Here is a 19427-nt window from a genome sequence, read left to right on the forward strand (position 1 = left end):
CATTTATTAACTCCCACATCTTCTAGTATACACTGAAATCATATTTAAAGCATTTTTATTCTTTTTGCTTTATATTTTTCTTTTTAAGCAAATTATGCATAGGCATATAAGATATAGAAAAGAAATACCCAATTATGTTAAGCATTTGACATTCCAATTTTGCTATGCCGAAACACACAAATGTCATTGACATTGCATTTTTGCTATGTGGAAACATATAGATGTCATTTCATGATTTGCGAGCAACAGTGGTGAGATGGTTATTTATGCCTTTCTCTTAGTATTTTCTAGTCATTCCCATAAAAAAGAGTAATACGAGTATTAAGTATAAGAGATTACTTAATCTTACTCATCACAAATAAGGGCCACAAAACTCATTTACTTAGTTGTGCATAGAGATGCTCATCTAAACTACAAATGATACAAAATTTAGAAAATTTTGTTTCAATAGCCATCCAAGGTACACAAACACACACTATTTTTATATTTTTCTGATTTTTCCTTTTTTATATTTTATTTTAAAATAAAAACTAAACAACCAAATAAAAACAGACAAGAGATTACTTAATCTTACTCATCACAAATAAGGGCCACAAAACTCATTTACTTAGTTGTGCATAGAGATGCTCATCTAAACTACAAATGATACAAAATTTAGAAAATTTTGTTTCAATAGCCATCCAAGGTACACAAACACACACTATTTTTATATTTTTCTGATTTTTCCTTTTTTTATATTTTATTTTAAAATAAAAACTAAACAACCAAATAAAAACAGACAAGAGATTACTTAATCTTACTCATGACAAAGCATGAAAGAAAAATATGCATATGCATGAAGGCATGATAGAAAGGTGCAGATGCATGAAAGTATGATTCTAAAAGCAGATAAGAAATCAAGTAAAGAGAGTTTTAATTTAGATAAAAAGAATTAAAGCCGAGGACAAAGAGAAGAGACAATCAAGTCTTAAACTCCTTTCTCACCCACATAGCACGAGTCTTTGGTTGTAAAAATGAAAAAATACGATATATATACTAAAGGACATAGAAGAATTAAAATTATCTTGAAATTGAGTTAAAAAAAACTCAAGATTTTTAAAAACTCTCCAAACAAAGGTGTAGGTCCTTGAGAGGAAACCTGTGACCGTTTGGACAATTGCTTATGAGAATACAACTTAAAGCAATTAGGACGAATGTGTCCTAGAACACCACAATAATGATAAACATGAGGTCTAACAAAGGATTTAGAATTAGCTAAATCAAATTTGGATTTCATTCTTTTATCACCTTTTTCAGATTGAGGCACAATGACAGTCCTTGATCCAGAAGCCGTGGAAGGAGAGGGACTGGAGGAAACAACATATCCTAAACAAGCCTTATCAAAACTAAGCTTTTGAGCACTTAATATCTTATCAAACTTTGCACTAGACATCCCCTCTATTTGAGTTCTAGCTTGACTAAGTTTAACCTCAATATTCTTGACTTTCTCTTCTAATGATGTGTTCTTCACAACAAAAGTCTCAACTAATTTTGTAGTCTCATATAGTTTGACTCACAGATCAGCTTTTTCAGTTTTTACCTCATTAAACTCTTTTTTACAAAGATGAAAAGTCTTTTCAGATTTTATACATTCAATGCATAGCTTATTATAGGCTTCATGAAGGGTCATATTCTTGGTACTTCATAATTAGAAGAATCCTCACTGTTACTAGCACTCTGCACAGTCACCTTATCAGTTGTGGCAACAAAGGCCATAACGTGACGGCATTCATCCGCATATTCATTAGAAGAGTAATTCTCAGTATCACTCCAAGTAGAAACTAACCCTTTATTTTTTGACTCCGTGGTCTTTTCCTTCATGAGATAGTTTGGACACTCTATCATCATATGACTAAAACCTTTGCACTCATGACATTAGATGAGGGGCTTTTGATTCTTGCTATTCCTAGAGGATTTAGATTTCTTAGAAGGTTTGCCCTTATCCTTTTTCTTGAATCGAAAAAACTTGATAATCTCATCAGTTGTGAAGGTTAGATTCTCATCCTCATCATCTTCATCTTTACTTTCATCTTCATCTTCAGAGTCCTTAATCTCTTCCTTTATACCTTTAAGAGCCAAGTTTTTACTCTTTCCACCTTTTCCTATTAAACCCAATCCCATCTCACAGGTTTGAAGGTTCCCTACAAGCTCAGTCAAATGAATTTTATCAATATCCTTCACTTCTTCAATGGTAGTAATCTTGGCATGGAATCTTTCAGGTAAGGACCTAAGGATTTTTCTAACAACCTTGGATTCTGCAATACATTCTCCAAGGTTGAAGCTAGAATTCACACTATCCTTGAGTTTAGCATAAAACTCATCAAAAGTCTCATCCTCCTCCATCTTTATTTCTTCAAACTACTAGTGAGTCGTTGAAACTTCACAGTCTTTATTGCCTTGGTACCTTCATAGGTGGTCTCAAGAATGGTCTATGCTTCCTTGGCAACTTCTATGGATGATATTCTCTTGAATTCCCCATTGGTCACCTCACAAAACAAAGCATTCAAGGCTCTACTGCTAAAATTTGTTACTTTGATTGTTTCTTTATCTACATCCACTGGCGTTTCCTTTGGCTTAATCCACCCAACTTCAACAGCTTGTCATACTTGTTCACCTAGAGCTTGCAAAAAAAATTTCATACAAACATTCCAATATGCATACTTAGTGCCATCAAATAAAGGAGAAATCAAAAGAAATTGACCACAATCCATGACAACACGGGTCAAGGATTACACTAAGGAAATTAATCCAATCAAAGTGTACCCGTTCTAATACTACTTGTTGGGAAATTTAGACCTCAGTTGATAAAATTAACAAGTTTTAAATCTAAGTTGTTAATTAGATTTATTATCAATAAAACTTGTTAAAACAAACAAACATTAATATCATGCAGTGGAAAAAATAAATAAGATAAGATATGATGACCTATAAAAACCAATGAAACAAATTAGTTTCACATTAAAAAACCTGGAGAACACCTTCCCGAAAAGCAATCCACTATAGTAAAGAAAAGTTTCAGATCTAGTATAAAACTTTTGTCCCCAGACTTTACAATCCCCATAGATGAACTCACAGCAGAAACCTTCTACCGCTTCAGAACCTCTGAACTCTTCAATATATGAACGCCACCCTTTTTGATGCACGAATCCCAGTACGTGATGAACTCACCAACTTAAGGAAGAAGAATGTTGGCTACAAAGTTCTTCACTTCGTCAACAATGAAGATCAAGAAGCACTTGGTTACAAAACCCTGAGGCGCAAAGACGCAGTAGCTTCTTTCAGAGTGAATAAAGCATCAGTCACCTTTTGCATTTGTTCTCCTTGTATTCTCTTATGTGACGACCTCTAAAAATAAGCCTTATATATCTAGGATTATGAGAAAAGAAACCCTACAGATACATGTTAGCATGGGCCAAAAATCAAATCTGGAAATCTGAATTTCGTAAGGCTTAGTAATTCTCGATCGATCGAGGAGGTGTCTAGGAGGTGTCGAGTTTATCTGTTACGAGCTATCGAGGAGCTATTGAGGGGACAGAAAATTGCTTGATTGATCGACCTAGCTATCGAGAGGTGGCGAGATTGCGATAACAATTAACTGAAGACCTCGATAGATAGCCTAGTAGTCGAGAGGTGTCGAGAAGCTATCGAGTTTTAAAAAATTAGCACTTCTTCACTTGTTTCTTGGACAAATTTGCTTGGTTTCAATACTAGACTTGAACTTTTGTTCCTTGAAGTATTAAATACATCTTAAATCAATCCACTATAGTAAAGAGAAGTTTCAAATTTAGTACAAAACCTTTATCCTTAGACTCTACAATCCCCGTAGATGACCTCACAGTAGAAACGTTCTATTGTTTCAGAACCTCTGAATTCTTTAATATATGAACGCCACCCTTTTTTATGCACGGATCTCAGTACGTAACTAACTCACCAACTTAAGGAAGAAGAATATTGGTTGCAAAATTCTTTACTTCATCAGCAATGAAAATCGAGAAGCACTTGGTTACAAAACCCTAAAGTACAAAAACGCAGTAGCTTCTTTCAGAGAGGATAAGACATCAGTCATCTTTTGAATTTGTTCTCCTTGTATTCTCTTATGTGATGGCCTTTAAAAATAAGACTTATATATGTCTAGGGTTGTGAGAAAAGAAACCCTACACATACATGTCAATATGGGCAAAAAATCAAATCTAGAAATCTGTATTTCGTAAGGCTTAGTAATTCTCGACCGATCAAGTAGGTGTCGAAGATATGTTGAGCCCATCTGTTGCGAGTTATTGAAAGTAATTGAGGAGCTATCGAGGGGACAGGAAATTGCTCGATCGATCGACCTAGCTATCGAAAGGTGTCGAGATTGCGATAACAATTAACTGAAGACCTCGATAGATAGCTTAGTTGTCAAGAGGTGTCGAGAAGCTATCGAACTTTAAAAAATCAGTTATTCTTCACTTGTTTCTTGGATAGATTTGCATGACTTCAATACTAGACTTGAACTTTTATTCCTTGAAGTATTAAATACATCTTAGATTTACTTAAATACAAGTGAAGTGCGTTTTGTCAAAGGATTAGCCAACTATATAAAATATTGACATATGTTTTTAACATGATTCACGTATGTCCTAACAAGGTATTTCAAAAAATGAAACTCTTATGTCATATTTAAGATAAGATCTCTCATTATATTCACAGTGAAGTCCATGGTAAATGTAAAAGGAGAAAGCACAATTTCTCCATGTTCCAAGAGTATTTAAGTACTCCCAATACATAGAGGATAAAACTCTTTTCTCTCATATTTATAATAGGGTCACTCGTTATATTCATGGTAGAGTCCATCGTAAATATAAGAAAATGGAGCACAATTTCTCCAATGCTCCAAGAGTAATAAGAATTTTCCCTTTTTTGCACCCTATGCAATATACATTATAGATAAGCCTCAATAATATTAACTATGTTGGTTTCTTAAAAATAAAAAAATTGTACTTAAGCTACTAGATAATCATAGTTAGCAATAAATTCACTGTTATCATTGCTATTAGAGTTTTTCAAATTACAAAATAGTTCCATTATTTATTTTATATTAATTTTAATCTACCATAATTTTGGTTTTAATAACTATTAAAAATATGGGTTATTTATGTACTTGCACCTTGTGACTACATGCAAATACTACAAACTGTATGATGTTTAATTTTGTTATGTGATTGAGTGTAATCATCAGATACGGATGCTATAGGTTGAAACTCTCTTAAAAAAAAGTTGTCATATAACTCATTAAATTGTAACAAAATTTACAATAAATGAAACTCTATTACCAAAGTTTATTTTATCTATATATAATGCTATCCAAATGAAACTTAATTATCAAAATGATTAAAAAATTTAAAACAAATATTAACATATCATATTTTTTGTTAATTCATGTATCACGTAGGCACATTAATACTTATTTTTTAAAATGAATATTTTGTGTCTACCTTTAACCTAGAAAAAGTTTAAGAGTGTGTTTGTTTAGAGGTGAAATAAGATGAATGAAAAACTTTGAAGAAAAAATGGGAAGAAAAATTTTTAGAGTGTATTTGGTTGGATAAAGAGGAAGAAAAGTAAATGAGTCTAAATATTTTCTTCCCAAAATTTTAAAAAAAAAAAAAATGTACATCATTTTTGGACAAAAATGCCTATGTACAATCATCCACGTTACTTTTTTTCACACCATTTTTTCCTTCGTTTTTTCCACGTTGCATTTTTTTTTTTTCTTTTTCTGTTGATTTACTGGCAGGCGTTGCCTGCCTCCTCTTCTTCTTCTTCTTTTGATGTACTGGGCGGGCTTGTCCAGTATTTATTTTTTTTTTTTTTTTGTTGGGCTTTTTTGTGTTTTTGTGTTCTTTTTTTTTAGATGTGATTTTTTTATGGACATGATTTTTATTTTTTAATAAATTTAGGTGGTTGATTTTTTTGGTTTTAATTGGACATCGGTTTTTAATACATATAAATTAATACATACTCGCTTTTTTTTTTCATTCCTTAATTTTTCCACTCCCAAACAAATAAAGATATGGGAAATTAATATTTTTTCCATTCTTTCACTTTTTCATCCTCTCATATTTTTTTATTCTTACTTTTCCACATTTTCGACCAATAAAAGAAAGGGGACAATGTTATTGATTAAATACTGTAATAAAATAATTTTTAAATATGTGAATATTATCGTGAGACCTATTTTTAATGAAAAAATTAATAAAAGTGAGATTTATAAATCCCATAAATAGTGCACAAGACCCAATGATATGCTAAAAAGTCAAAAGTTGCACGGTTACAATTACTATTCATAAACAATAATGGCAACTTTTAACTATTCTCTCATGAACAGTTCAAAAAATTATTGTTATTAATACCGTTTCGGACCCCGTTTCGGTTTGTCCAGTGGAATGGAATATTTCGGTACCGGCCGATTTCGGCATACCGTTTCAGGGTGTTTCGGAGTTCTTAAAAAATAATTTATATATATTCTTGTTGAACATAAAATTGTCAATTCTAATAAATAAATAACTAAATATCAAATAATACAAATCATTTAGTCTTAACTCTTAAGTCTTAAACATCAATATAACATCAATTTAACATCACACAATAAAAATATTTACAAGACAATAACTAAATATCAAAAAATACAAGATTTACTCATCCTTCTCATCATCATCCATGAGAGAAGGATCAAATTCATCATCAAAAGAACTCCTAAGAACTACCATCACCCATTGGACCTTTACTCTTTATAAAAATACTTTTTTTTTTTTTTTTTATAATAATAATAGGCCAAATCCGATACCGGCCGGAATTTGCATCTCGGCCGAAATTGACCGGAATGGCCCGAAACAGGCCGAAATTTGATCCGAGGTGGATCGTGGGGTATTTCAGTACCGGTTTGCATTCCGGTACAAAAAATTCCTGCCGTTCCGGCCGGAACGGAATCAATAACAATGCAAAAAATAAGCTTCATAACACTATTCACATCATTATAACTAAAAAATGATATGAGAGAGTAATCTGATTACACAATTGCCAATAAAGCTCAAAAACATATACAGAAGAGTTTCTCGAGAGTGGTCCTAAGGTATATGGCAAAATCTCATCGCAGTAAAATATGGACCAAGTTCAGGAAATCATAGGATCTGTTTTGATACGATTGATTGTTGTTAAAAACTGATTATTGCTAAAAACACTAACAAAATAATTTTTAAATATATAAATAGTACTATAAGATCCATTTTTAATATTTTTTTAATGCGTGAACAATATATGCACAGTACATAAACAGTTCATGGACAATAAATATTATTTTTCAAAGTCAACAAATGCGAACAAAAAAAAAAAAACACAAACACCAAATTAATTGGTATCCAAACCCACGCAGTTTTTCTTTTTTTGCCCGCATTGGTTGACTTTGAAAAACAATATTTGCTGCTCATAAACAGTATATACACGGTTTCTATACTGTTAACGCATTAAAAAATATTAATAATAAATCCCACCCATGACATTATTTATACAATAAAAAATTATTTTACCATAATATTTTCAACAACAATTAATTTTCAATAAGAATAAAATTTTCAGCAACAATAAATTATACCTATACAGACGCATAGATATGGAAGAGTTTCTCTCTAGTGGTTCTAAGATTTGAATCCATAACTTGATTTTAATAAATGTCTTTGAAATCAGGCAACCAACCCCTCGGTCAATAAATTCATCCAATCTGAGGAAATTCTTACTGCTTTTTCACTTGCCTTCCTATTGGGTTAATAAATTTTTACTTTTCGCAGTTCATGTGCTTTTGTCTTTCACTAATCACATGTGTGAGAGAAGACTTTGGCTCGCAGCTTTTTTTTTTTTTGGGAGAAAAAAATAAAAAAATCTATTTAGATGTAGCTTATCACGGTAACAAAAAACTTTTAAACGAATAAATAGTGGGAAAAGCTTGTTTGGCTGGCATGATTATGTTTTTTTGCCCTCTTTTTTTTTTTTTTTTTTTTTCATTCTCTCATATTTTTCTATTCTTACTTTTCCACCTCTTCGACCAATAAAAAAAAAGAGACAATGTTATTTGTTAAATACTGTAATAAAATAATTTTTAAATATATAAATATTATTGTAAGACCTATTTTTAATGAAAAAATTGATAAAAATGAGATTTATAAGTTCTGTAAACAGTACACAAGACCCAATAATATGCTAAAAAATCAAAAGTTGCGCTGTTACAATTACTATTCATAAACAACAACGGCAACTTTTAACTATTCTCTCATGAACAGTTCAAAAAATAAGCTTCATAACACTATTCACATCATTATAACCAAAAAATGATATGAGAGAGTAATGTGATTACACAATTGCCAATAAAGCTCAAAAACATATACGGAAGAGTTTCTCGAGAGTGGTCCTAAGGTACATGGCAAAATCTCATCGTAGTAAAATATGGACCAAGTTCAGGAAATCATAGGATCTGTTTTGATACAATTGATTGTCGTTGAAAACTTATTACTGCTGAAAAATACTAACAAAATAATTTTTAAATAATAAATAATAACATAAGATCTATTTCTAATATTTTTTTTAATGCGTGAACAATATATACATAGTACATAAGTAGTTCATAAACAATAAATATTATTCTCCAAAGTCAACAAATGCGAACAAAAAAAAAATACAAACACTGAATTAATTGCTATCCAAACCCACACAATTTTTCTTTTTTGTCCGCGTTGATTAACTTTAAAAAATAATATTTGCTGCTTATGAACAACTCATAAACAGTATATACACAATTTTTATACTGTTAACGCATTAAAAAATATTAAAAATAAATCTCACTCATGACATTATTTATACATTAAAAATTATTTTACTATAATAATTTCAACCACGATCAATTTTCAATAATAATAAAATTTTCAACAACAATAAATTATACCTAAAGAGTTCCATCATAGATATGGGAGAGTTTCACTCTAGTGGTCCTAAAATTTGAATCCATAACTTGATTTTAATAAATGTCTTTGAAATCAGGCAACCAACCCCTCGGTCAATAAATTCATCCCATCTGAGGAAATTCTTACCGCTTGTTCACTTGCCTTCCAATTGGGTTAATAAATTTTTACTTTTAGCAGTTCATGTGCTTTTGTCTTTCACTAATAACATGCGTGAGAGAAGACTTTGGCTCACAGCTTTTTTTTCTTTTGGAGAAAAAAATAAAAAAAAAATCTATTTAGATGTAGCTTATCACTGTAAAAAAAAAAAAAAAAAAAAAAAGAGTGGTAAGACTCAAAATCTGTTCACAAGGCTCACAATCTTCTTTTTTCTAAATAAAACTTTCATTAAGAATGAATTTCACATTGCGACACAATTTTTAAAACAATTGCTACAATATTTTCAGTTTTGGTATATCCAAGCACACTCATTTTTAATAAAAATTTTGTTAAACATAAAAAATTTATAAGTTCCATAGTCAGAACCTTCAAACTTCTTTTTTTTCAAAACTTTCATTAAAACAGGTTCCATAACACTATTTGCATTTAAAAATTTTATTTACACATTTAAAAATTACTTCTATATTTTTAATTTTCAATAACAAACAATATCAAAACAGACACTTACAGTGCCCACAAGCCTCTTTTTTCAAAAAATATTTCATTAAAAAGTCCCACAATACTATTCACAAATTTAAAATAAATTTATAAATTATTTTGTTATAATATTTTCAAAAAATTATTTTGTAATATTGTTTTCAGGAACAAGGGGTAACCAGACTGACCCAAACAATTGAAAAACTTGCATATGGGTAGAAAAAATTCATTCTTGCGAAAGAGCATAATGAAAGCAAAATGGCATCAGGATTCAAGTCATAATTTCCAACTGATATTGCAAGTCAAGTTCTGTATTCATCCTTTTTAACAATTTGTCAAAAACCACTTTTGTGAGAAATTTTGACGACCCTGAGACTTGAAACAATCTTGATAATAAAAATTTATAGGAGATGGGTCTAGCCCTGATTGGTTTTTTGTCCATGAAAATTATTTTTACATATAATAATCTGACAATTTGTTTTTCCTTCACAATCTCTAGTCTAGTACACTTTTTTTTGGAAATAAAACAATAGCTAATCTATTCTCAATCAGATACTCTGTACAAAAGTCAAGAGGAAGCTAAGAAACTCTACCCAGATTACTGTATTACAATTAAAACAAGCCTGCAAAATTGTAACAATTAAAACCAACACAAATAGATTCTCACCCAAAAAAAAAAAAAACACAAATAAAACTTAATTCCCACAAAGCTCTCATAGTCTCTTAAATTTCTCATCCACTAGCAAAGGAGGATAATCTATCCAAAACAGTTTATGATTATGCAATTAGTAGAATAATTTAACAACTGAAAACTACCACAAGAGAAAATCAAGTGCAATTTCAAGCCTATTACAAACATCTGATGAAGAAAACACCATCAATATTATATATTAACCATCTTATGCTATTACTATCTCATTAATATTACCAGCCATGATATCTAAAAGAAATTATGTGCTAAAGAATTCTATGATTATCACAACAAAATGAAAGTTTAATCAAGTGATGAAAAAATTATATACTTACTTACTAGACAGACCCCGTGAATGAAAGTAAAGGGAAAGGGAGGAATGAAAGGAAACCAATGGAATGGGAGGATTAGGAAAGACAAACTGATAAAAGAGTGTTGTTACAAAGAGTTATGTCTTTCCAATCCTTCCACTCCCTAGAATTTCCATAGTCCACTCTTCCTTTCCCTCTCACTCTAGATCTTAGTTTCTTCTCACTCTCATTCCTATCCTTTTGTTTTAACACTCATTTTGTGGGTATGTAGGAGCTTTTGGGGCTAGCTATGTATATACATATAACTATGAGAGTTTTAGTGGAAAGAGAGAAGCTCAGGGAAATTTGAGGAATGGGTGGCGTAGGAAAGAGGGTGATTTTGCAATTGCAAGACTACACAAATAGAAATGTAACCTTCTTGCCAACGCACCCATTTCCTTAAACTTTCTCCGGAGCCTTCTCTTTCCTCTCCCACTTTTGCTTGTTAGGATTGGAGAATGGGTGTGGGAGTGTAATCTGGTGGTCTAGATATATATAGAAGAACCAGGGTTTCTTTCTTTCCCATTAAAAAAAAAAAAAAAAAAAAAAAAAGGTCTAGATATATATAGAAGAACCAGGGTTTCTTTCTTTCCCATTAAAAAAAAAAAAAAAAAAAAAAACTAGGGTTTTCTTTTTAACTTTCTTTTTTCACTGACTGTTCTAGGTGTTAGTTTTTATACAAACGCGTTTGCCTTTTATTTATTTATTTGTTTATATTTTTACTGTTTATAAGACTCGCAAATACATTTCTTAACAAATTTTTCTTTAAAATTGGGTTCACGCTACTATTTACAAATTTAAAAATTATTTTTTCATAATATTTTTAACTTTCAACAAAAAAAAAAAAAAAGGGTATCCAAACATTTGAGATTCTTATCATTGAATCTCTTATCCCCACTTATGATAGTTTTCAGCAAAATTATAATGATAAAGTCTCTTATCATCAAATAAAAAATTTGAGATTCTATTCCTGCTTACACCAAAACAAATTAATAACTTAGTCTGGGAGTAAAAAAATAATTATTAGAAACAGAAATCATAACCTAAAACTCTATCTTCAAAAAAGAAAAACCAAAATCAATCTTAAAAAACAATTTTTGAATGCACCGCAAATTCATGTGAAAAGACTAATACGTTATTATTAATATGTAAACAAATGATGTTATTTTAAATGATGATCTAACATGAAAATGATGTTATACCTTATACCACCTAAAATTTATGCTTTTTTAGAAGAAAACAAAACTTTTAACGAATCATAAAAATTGAATATATATATATATATATATATTAAAGAAATTATATCTTATACCGTACGATTTGGATATGCAATAAACTAAACCATATAATTTCAAACTAACAAATTAAATCCTTCAGTTTCAAACAACAACAAATAAAATATTGTTATAAAAAAAACAAATAAATATTCATCTTTTAATATAACTGTGGGGCCCGTAGGCCTGACAACCACAGCCCATCACATAGTAGGCCCAAGGCCAACGCCGAGGAGGACTGACCAGCCAAGGCTAAGTCAGACAAAGCCTCTTTTGTGACCCACACCGAGAACCTGTTCGTCCTTGGCATTCTAAGGATAATTTTTGGGAGGGGACAAGCCCAGAGCAAGCTGTCACATTCGCACTTAATGCATTCACCTAACCCCTCTGGCCGCATTAATGGGGAGATAACCCCTTAGCAGGGCAACATTGGTCAGAGTGAACCACTTGAGTACTGATAAGGCCTCTGATTGGACGGACAGCCATAAGAGAGGCAAATGGATGATCAACAGATGGAATAAGGAGATAGGAAGATGAAAACTATATAAGTAAAGCAAGTAAAGTAAAGAAAGGGGGGGAAAAAAGAGAAAAAATGAAGGTCTCCTCGGCCACGGGCCGATGAGCGTCCCCTAGTTGTGAATAAACTCTAAGTGTTTTCTTTTATAAGAGAGAGTTCATGCTTGATGAACGACGGCCAGCGCCTAAACCTTTAACTCACTCTCTATAAATTTATTGTTTGGGCTGGATTGGGCTGAAAACTCATTCGTACTCAGGGTCAATCCAAACTGAGTCTCTACAATAACATTGAACAAAATTTCCCAAAAATCATTTTGAAAAAAAAAGTTTCTTTAATTAACCGATTATGTGTCAACTCAAAACAATATCTTTATATGCTTTTAATCACATAATTTAGTTAGACTACTCTTGTAAACTGTTTAAATCATTTAATGAATTATATCATCCGTGGATGGTTTTTTAAACCTCCATATAATAAAGTTCAAACTGGAAGCTTCCTCAAATGTGATTTAAATAAAAAATTTATTGTTAAAGGCTAAATACCCATACAATGTTGTTATACTTAAATAAATTTATTTTTATTATTAATGTTTAATTTGTTTTACCGTTAAAATTATAGAGTTAATTTTGCAAATTTGTTTTTGATATAATAATCTGATTAAATTAAGAATCTTATAATTTAAACTTACACTTTAGAGTATTTAAAGGAGATATGAAGAATTTAAGGGTTTATTTGGTATATGTATTTAAAAACTGAAAATTATTGTTTAAAAAATTTTGTGAAAATACATGTGGATGAAAAAATGTGTAGAATACATGAAATATTATTTAAAAATTGAAAATTGTTGTTTAGAAACACCCACAAAACACCCCCCTAAACCTCCCCCAATAACCATAAAATTATAGAAAAACAATACTCTTTTTTTTTAAGGAAAAAAAAAATAATTCTCTTAAATCTTATGTCTATTAAGAGTTTGTTTGGATATCGTTTATTTTGCTGAAATTAAAAACTTATTGTTAAAATTACTGTAAATTCTGGTAAAAATTAGTTAAAATAGTACTATAAATCTCATAAATAGTACAAAAAAATACAATAGCACTAATAAATAATAACAAAAATTATCTAAATAGTAAAATAATTTTTATTTTTCACTAAAACCAACAACTGACTTAGCGTGCCAATGTTTCTGCATTTGCGTTTATTTATTTTGGTTCTCCCATGACAATGTTTATGGTCCAGCCAGCACCTAAAAACGCGTAAACAGTATTAGTGAATAATATTTTACTTTTTAAAAAATATTTTATTATAATATTTTCAATAAAAAATTTTAATTTTTAACAAAAATAAACAATATTCAAATTGAATCTAATGGTACATAAAATTTTGAAAAATGTATTTATCTATGGGCATTGTAAAACAAGTCTTGGAAGTATCTAGAATTCAAAAACGCGTTGATGTCAGTAAAGAGTCACGAGTCACGACGAGCACCGTGGAATATAAAGGTACCCCTTGAAACACTCCAAGCGTTTAAAGTACGATAATAAATTGTGGTAGGTGGACGATCATTTCAATGTCTTTCATGTCGGAGGAAGCAGACACGAAGTTGCGCGTTATAACCACAACTTTTGTCATAATTTTGACCCGATAAAGGGTGCAGAGAGCATTTACATTCGGATTTATTTTGACATTTAAAAAATTATTTTATTTATTATTTAGAGTTGTAAGGTGTATATAAGATTTACTGTTTACTTAAAAGGAGAGAGCGTGAAGAGAGAGAAAAGTCATAAAAAGTTTAATAATTATTTATTGGAAGAGAAATAATAAAATATAATATATTATTTTTACCTTTTTTTTTTTGAGAAGTTTATTTTTACCATATAGCTACACTAAAGTATTTATACATACACTTACTATTTATAGTTGCTAAAATTTTTTAACAATACATATCCGAGTAAATCTTAATTTGAGTGAATATATTGCAAAAATAGAAATTTAGAGAATTTTACACCACAATGCTAATGCTTACTTTCATTTGAATATACAATTTTTTTTATTATTATTAATAATTTATCACATTAAAAAATTTCAATTAACACAATTAGTAAAATCTCTTATAATTAAATAAAATATTTGAGTTTCAATTCTTGCATGATGATAAAAAGTAATATAACTTAACAAATTAAAATTTGGTAAAGTTGTGAAAAAAACAAAAAGAAAAAAAAAACTTGTGCTCCTCCAAATTCCTAAATTTTGATGCAGTGACGTTAACGTAAGGAGTGGGAGAGGGACTTGTTATCTTTATTTTTGAGTAAAATGCACGCAAAGAGATTCCAACGTACAAAACAGTTGCAATTTTGCATAATTTTGGCCTCGTGAAGATTGTCTTTTACGGTGAACTATTAAAATGACATACAAACATATAAATTATAAAATATCAAGCACAAAAAAAAAAAAAATCTTTTACAGTTAAAAAAAAATGGATGACAATAAAAGAAAAAATTAAACTTTTAATTTTGTAAAATTTTTATATATTTAGAATAGATTAAAAATGTAATTAAATTTGTTTGTGATTCACTAGGTGATTATATTTATATTTTATAGTGTAATAAAGTTAACGTAAATATTTTACCCCAACAATTCTAGGTCCCGTTTGTTTAAACACCGCATCTCATATTTTTACATATTTTTTTATTTATATATTCCTACAAAACTTAAGCAAGGTTCTTATGATTTTTAAATAATATTATATATTTTTTTATCTATGTATATTTCAAAAAAATCAATTAGTATTATTCAAAATTCTCTACCAAATTGTCTTAAAAATCTCTTCCCAAACAGGTCGGTACAGTTGTTTTTGATTTGGTGAAAAGACGTATCATCTCTCGCCCATTTTTCAAGATTGTCCTCCGGATGTGGATGCTGGCTGAGTGGCTGGGACAACTTTAGGGTATAAAGCTATCGTTTTTTGAATTTTATTTTATTAAATAAGTCATAATTTGTGTGCGGTTCCTTTCTCAAAAAGGCTTTGAGCAGTGAGCTTTACTTTAAAAAAGATAAAGAATTAAAAAAAATAGAGATAAGCATTTGACTTGCTAAATAATAGATTCTCCAAAAAAAACAAAAAACAAATAAGAGCTAAATTTGGGCCCGTTTGGTAGCCTTATTTAGACAATATTTTTCACATTTTAAACATTTTTTCACGTATTTTTATTCATATGTATTTTAAAAAATTACAAAAATCTCATCTCAAATTACAGAAATTTCATCTCAAACTACTCTACCAAACTATACTTTTTTCTATTGATCACTTGTATTTAAACATTTTCATTTTGATCCCACGTATTGGATATCGATTTCAATAACACCCCTTCAAAAAATTTTGTTATTGATATACTATACTTGGTCATTTAATGTCAATTATAAGAGGTAATAGTGTAGAATTTAGTTAGTTCAATTAGTAAAATATCTTGTGATTGAATAAGAGGCTTGAGATTCAAACTTTGATTAAACTGATTGGATTATTGGCATGATGATAAAAAACAATAATCATAAAGTAGATTCCATAAGTTGATATACCATACACGGTCATTTAATGTCAATTACAAGAGGTAACAATATAAATTTTAGTTAGTTCAATTAGTAAAATATTTTGCAATCGAATAAGAGGCCTGCTATTTAAACTTTGATTAAACTGATTAGATTATTGGCATGATGATAAAAAGCAATAATTATAAAGCAGATTTTATACGTTGAAATTTTAGCATATCTATATTAAATAAAATGTGACAATAATTGACATTAGAAATTAATAGTCATGAAAATTAAAACTTGCTCACCAAATAAAAATGTAAATAAATTGGTGCTACTTATGAATTTTGAGAGAGAGAGAGATTCTCAATTATTTCAGTTTCTTTCTTTTATTCTTTTTCTTACTGGCTTGCCTTTATATTTGTTATGGTGCTTTCTCAATATGCACTTCCTTTTTATAATGGAGTGGATCCTTTAAGATCAGCCACTTGGCTCCTGTATAAACTTTCCTTTGAATCTTTGGGAAATTGGAGTGTCCTGTCTTTACATTCCTCCATTTTTATTCCTTGGTAATTTTGAATTGGCTCATTAGGGTGGCTTTTGAACTTGCCCCCCACCTTTGACACAAAAGTAAATGCTATCTAGAACCTTAAAGCTTAACTAATACATGCTAGAGTTTCCAATAAAAATGTTTAAACCTTAAATCCCTCACACCAAATTATTGAATTATTCCAAGAAATACAGAAGCAACTTCGGATGGGAAATAAAATTAAAAAAGGCACATCTTAATGACACCCTCTTTTGGGTAGGTTGTCATTGTTATTGTTAGTTTCTCTAAAGTTGAGTTCCAGTTTATACTCTAAAAGAGCTTGGACTGTCGTCCTGTAATTCATCACAATATTTTGAGTTAGTCTGTTTGCATTACAAATTTTTTTTTTTTTAAAGTAATAACCTTTATCACTTGTTTAGCATTTATTTCTGCATCTTTGAGCATGACTAATCCATCTAGGGCTGTAAATGAATTAAACTGTTTATAATTAGCTTAAAATCCTTTCTAGAAAAAGCTTGTTTATGATTGTTTGTTTAGTAAACAAACCAAGCTCAATCCTAACTTTTGGTTCAATTATTAAATGAGTCAAGCTCAAATATAATAATGTGTTTGTGAAAAAGCTCATGAATATGAGAGCTTGATTAACTATATATATAAATATATTTATATGGACTTGAAATTAAGTTGTATAAGTTTGTAAATTAGTTCATATGATGTTCAATTATTATTTGTAATTTATTCATAACATAAACAATCCATTTGTAGTAAAAATTCATAAATTTGAGAAGGAGTGAAATCTTTTAGTCTTGGTTTTATTATAAATAGGAAAAAAATAAGTTAATTAAGTAGTTCGTGAGCAAGTTTGAGCTTGTTCAACAAGTAAACGAACTAAGTTTAAACATATAATTTTGTTAGGTGATAAGCTCAACTCGTGTTTGAATTAAAAATTAAATTAACAAGTCTAAATTTTTTTTAATAGTCGACTTGTAAAGAATAGGCAAAACAATAGCTAGTAAGGAAATGTTTTTTTAATGGACGGACTTCATAATTTTAGTGATGTGTAAACATGATGTGATTGATTTTCGGATGATTGATACACAGGTAAATGTTAATTTTATCATTTATGTCACTGAAAATAATTTTCACATGTGGTGGTGTTTTTGCAGTGATTGTCTCAACAATTGCTATTAAAGGTTGAGATTGAGAGTTAGAAAAAGTAATTTTTAATCTTAACTATTGAATAAAATAAAGTAAAAAATAATTAAAAAGTGGATGTGATAAAAGTTTTTGTAAAAGAAGAGAGGGGTAATTGCATGGTGCAATTGCAATTGCACTGGATCTTAATCCCTCAAATTAGTCAATAATAGATAGATTGTAATCAGAGAGCTATTGTACTTAAAGCAATTCCTATCTCAATTGTTTAGATTAAGAATTGAGAAAAGTAACTTTCAATTCTGGCCATTGATTAAAAAAAGTAAAATGTGAAAGTTACAAAAATTAAAAGTGAAAAAAATTTGTGAAAGTTAACAGAAGAATTGCATAAGGTTTGCTCTTGATCTCAATTATAATCGACGATTTTTAGTAGGGGACATTGCAATAAAATCAGTAGAAAATTTTTACACTCAATGGATTACACCACATGGCACATGGGATTGGTACAATCATAAGAGGCATGCGTTTATGAAATTTAATGGTCGTAAGCTATACTATTAAAAAAGAAAATTTGATGTTAGCTATGACAAACCTAATTAACGAATATGGCTCGAAAGTGCCTTTATTTTTTATTTTTTATTTTAAAGGAAATTGCCTTCAACTTTGTGAGCGAGTGTTTGTTTTTAATTAAATACAATAGGATTTTAATTGGGGTTTAAATTTCATATGGTGCTCGCCAAAGGAAATAATTGATTGATATATGTCTTAAAATGATCATGTATCAGTTTAATGCTTTATTTTGTACTTTTGCATAAAAGACGACACATTCACCATTTTAATTAATAGCGTTAGCCCTATATTACTAGTTTTTTTTAAAGAAAAATATCATCTTATATTCGTTTACGTCTTCCACTTTATACAAATATCCACAATTAATGCAAGAATGTACATATTTTAAAAAACGAAAAAAAAAAAAAGGTCCACATTTTAAAAATAAAAGTAAAATTTTGAGTGGATTCTGAGTTGGAGAAACTTTCCTCCAAACTGTAAAATTTTATTCATGAGGTTTTTGCACTGTCAACATTCCTAAATTCCAGCTGCTTCTCAAAAGCTTTAAGACTACAGACGACACTAATTTCTTCCTTTGGCTTAAACACATACAACAGTCGTGGATTAAGACATCTAGATGTTAGCAAGCTCAAAAGATACATACATGCACAAGACCTATAAGCCACACAACCTTATGTCTATAGAAGTAGATTACAAATAGGACATGACAGAGATCTTGAGAAACAAGTTGGTTCCATAGATTGCAAAAAGGGTAAGAAGATTTAGCATGAAACTAAACATGGGAAGACTTGAAAACCAAATTGATGATCACATTCTAAACTCAGACACTTGAATTAAAATTTCTTGTCACATCTTTCCTGCTGCAATCATTGGAAAACAAAATCTATCTACCAATATTTGTCATTAAGGAAACTTTCTTCTAATCCTATGTTTTAATTACAAATTGCCTTCACCTTTGGATTGCAAATAGCTTTCAGGTTGGCTGCACAAAGTTAAGTGACTGTCTAGACCTGAACAAAATAACATTGACAGCTCTCTCCATCTTTTAATCACTTTTTTTTTTGGCAGAAGATAAAGGAATTGCACGTTCTCGTTGTTGAGTATCCCCTACACCTAAATGTTTCTTTCTATCT

General features: G+C 29.8%; 1 long non-coding RNA gene across 1 annotated transcript; it reads right to left on the minus strand.

Moving 5' to 3' along the window:
- Nucleotides 1–6623: 6623 nt before the first annotated feature.
- Nucleotides 6624–11233, minus strand: LOC136067446 (uncharacterized). Its single transcript, XR_010628935.1, has 2 exons — nt 10689–11233; nt 6624–10419 (listed from the first exon to the last, which is right to left on the minus strand). It is a non-coding gene; the product is annotated as an uncharacterized LOC136067446 (long non-coding RNA).
- Nucleotides 11234–19427: the final 8194 nt, after the last annotated feature.

Source organism: Quercus suber, unplaced genomic scaffold (genome assembly GCF_002906115.3).
Source record: "Quercus suber isolate HL8 unplaced genomic scaffold, Cork oak 2.0 scaffold_1, whole genome shotgun sequence".
NCBI lineage: Eukaryota > Viridiplantae > Streptophyta > Magnoliopsida > Fagales > Fagaceae > Quercus > Quercus suber.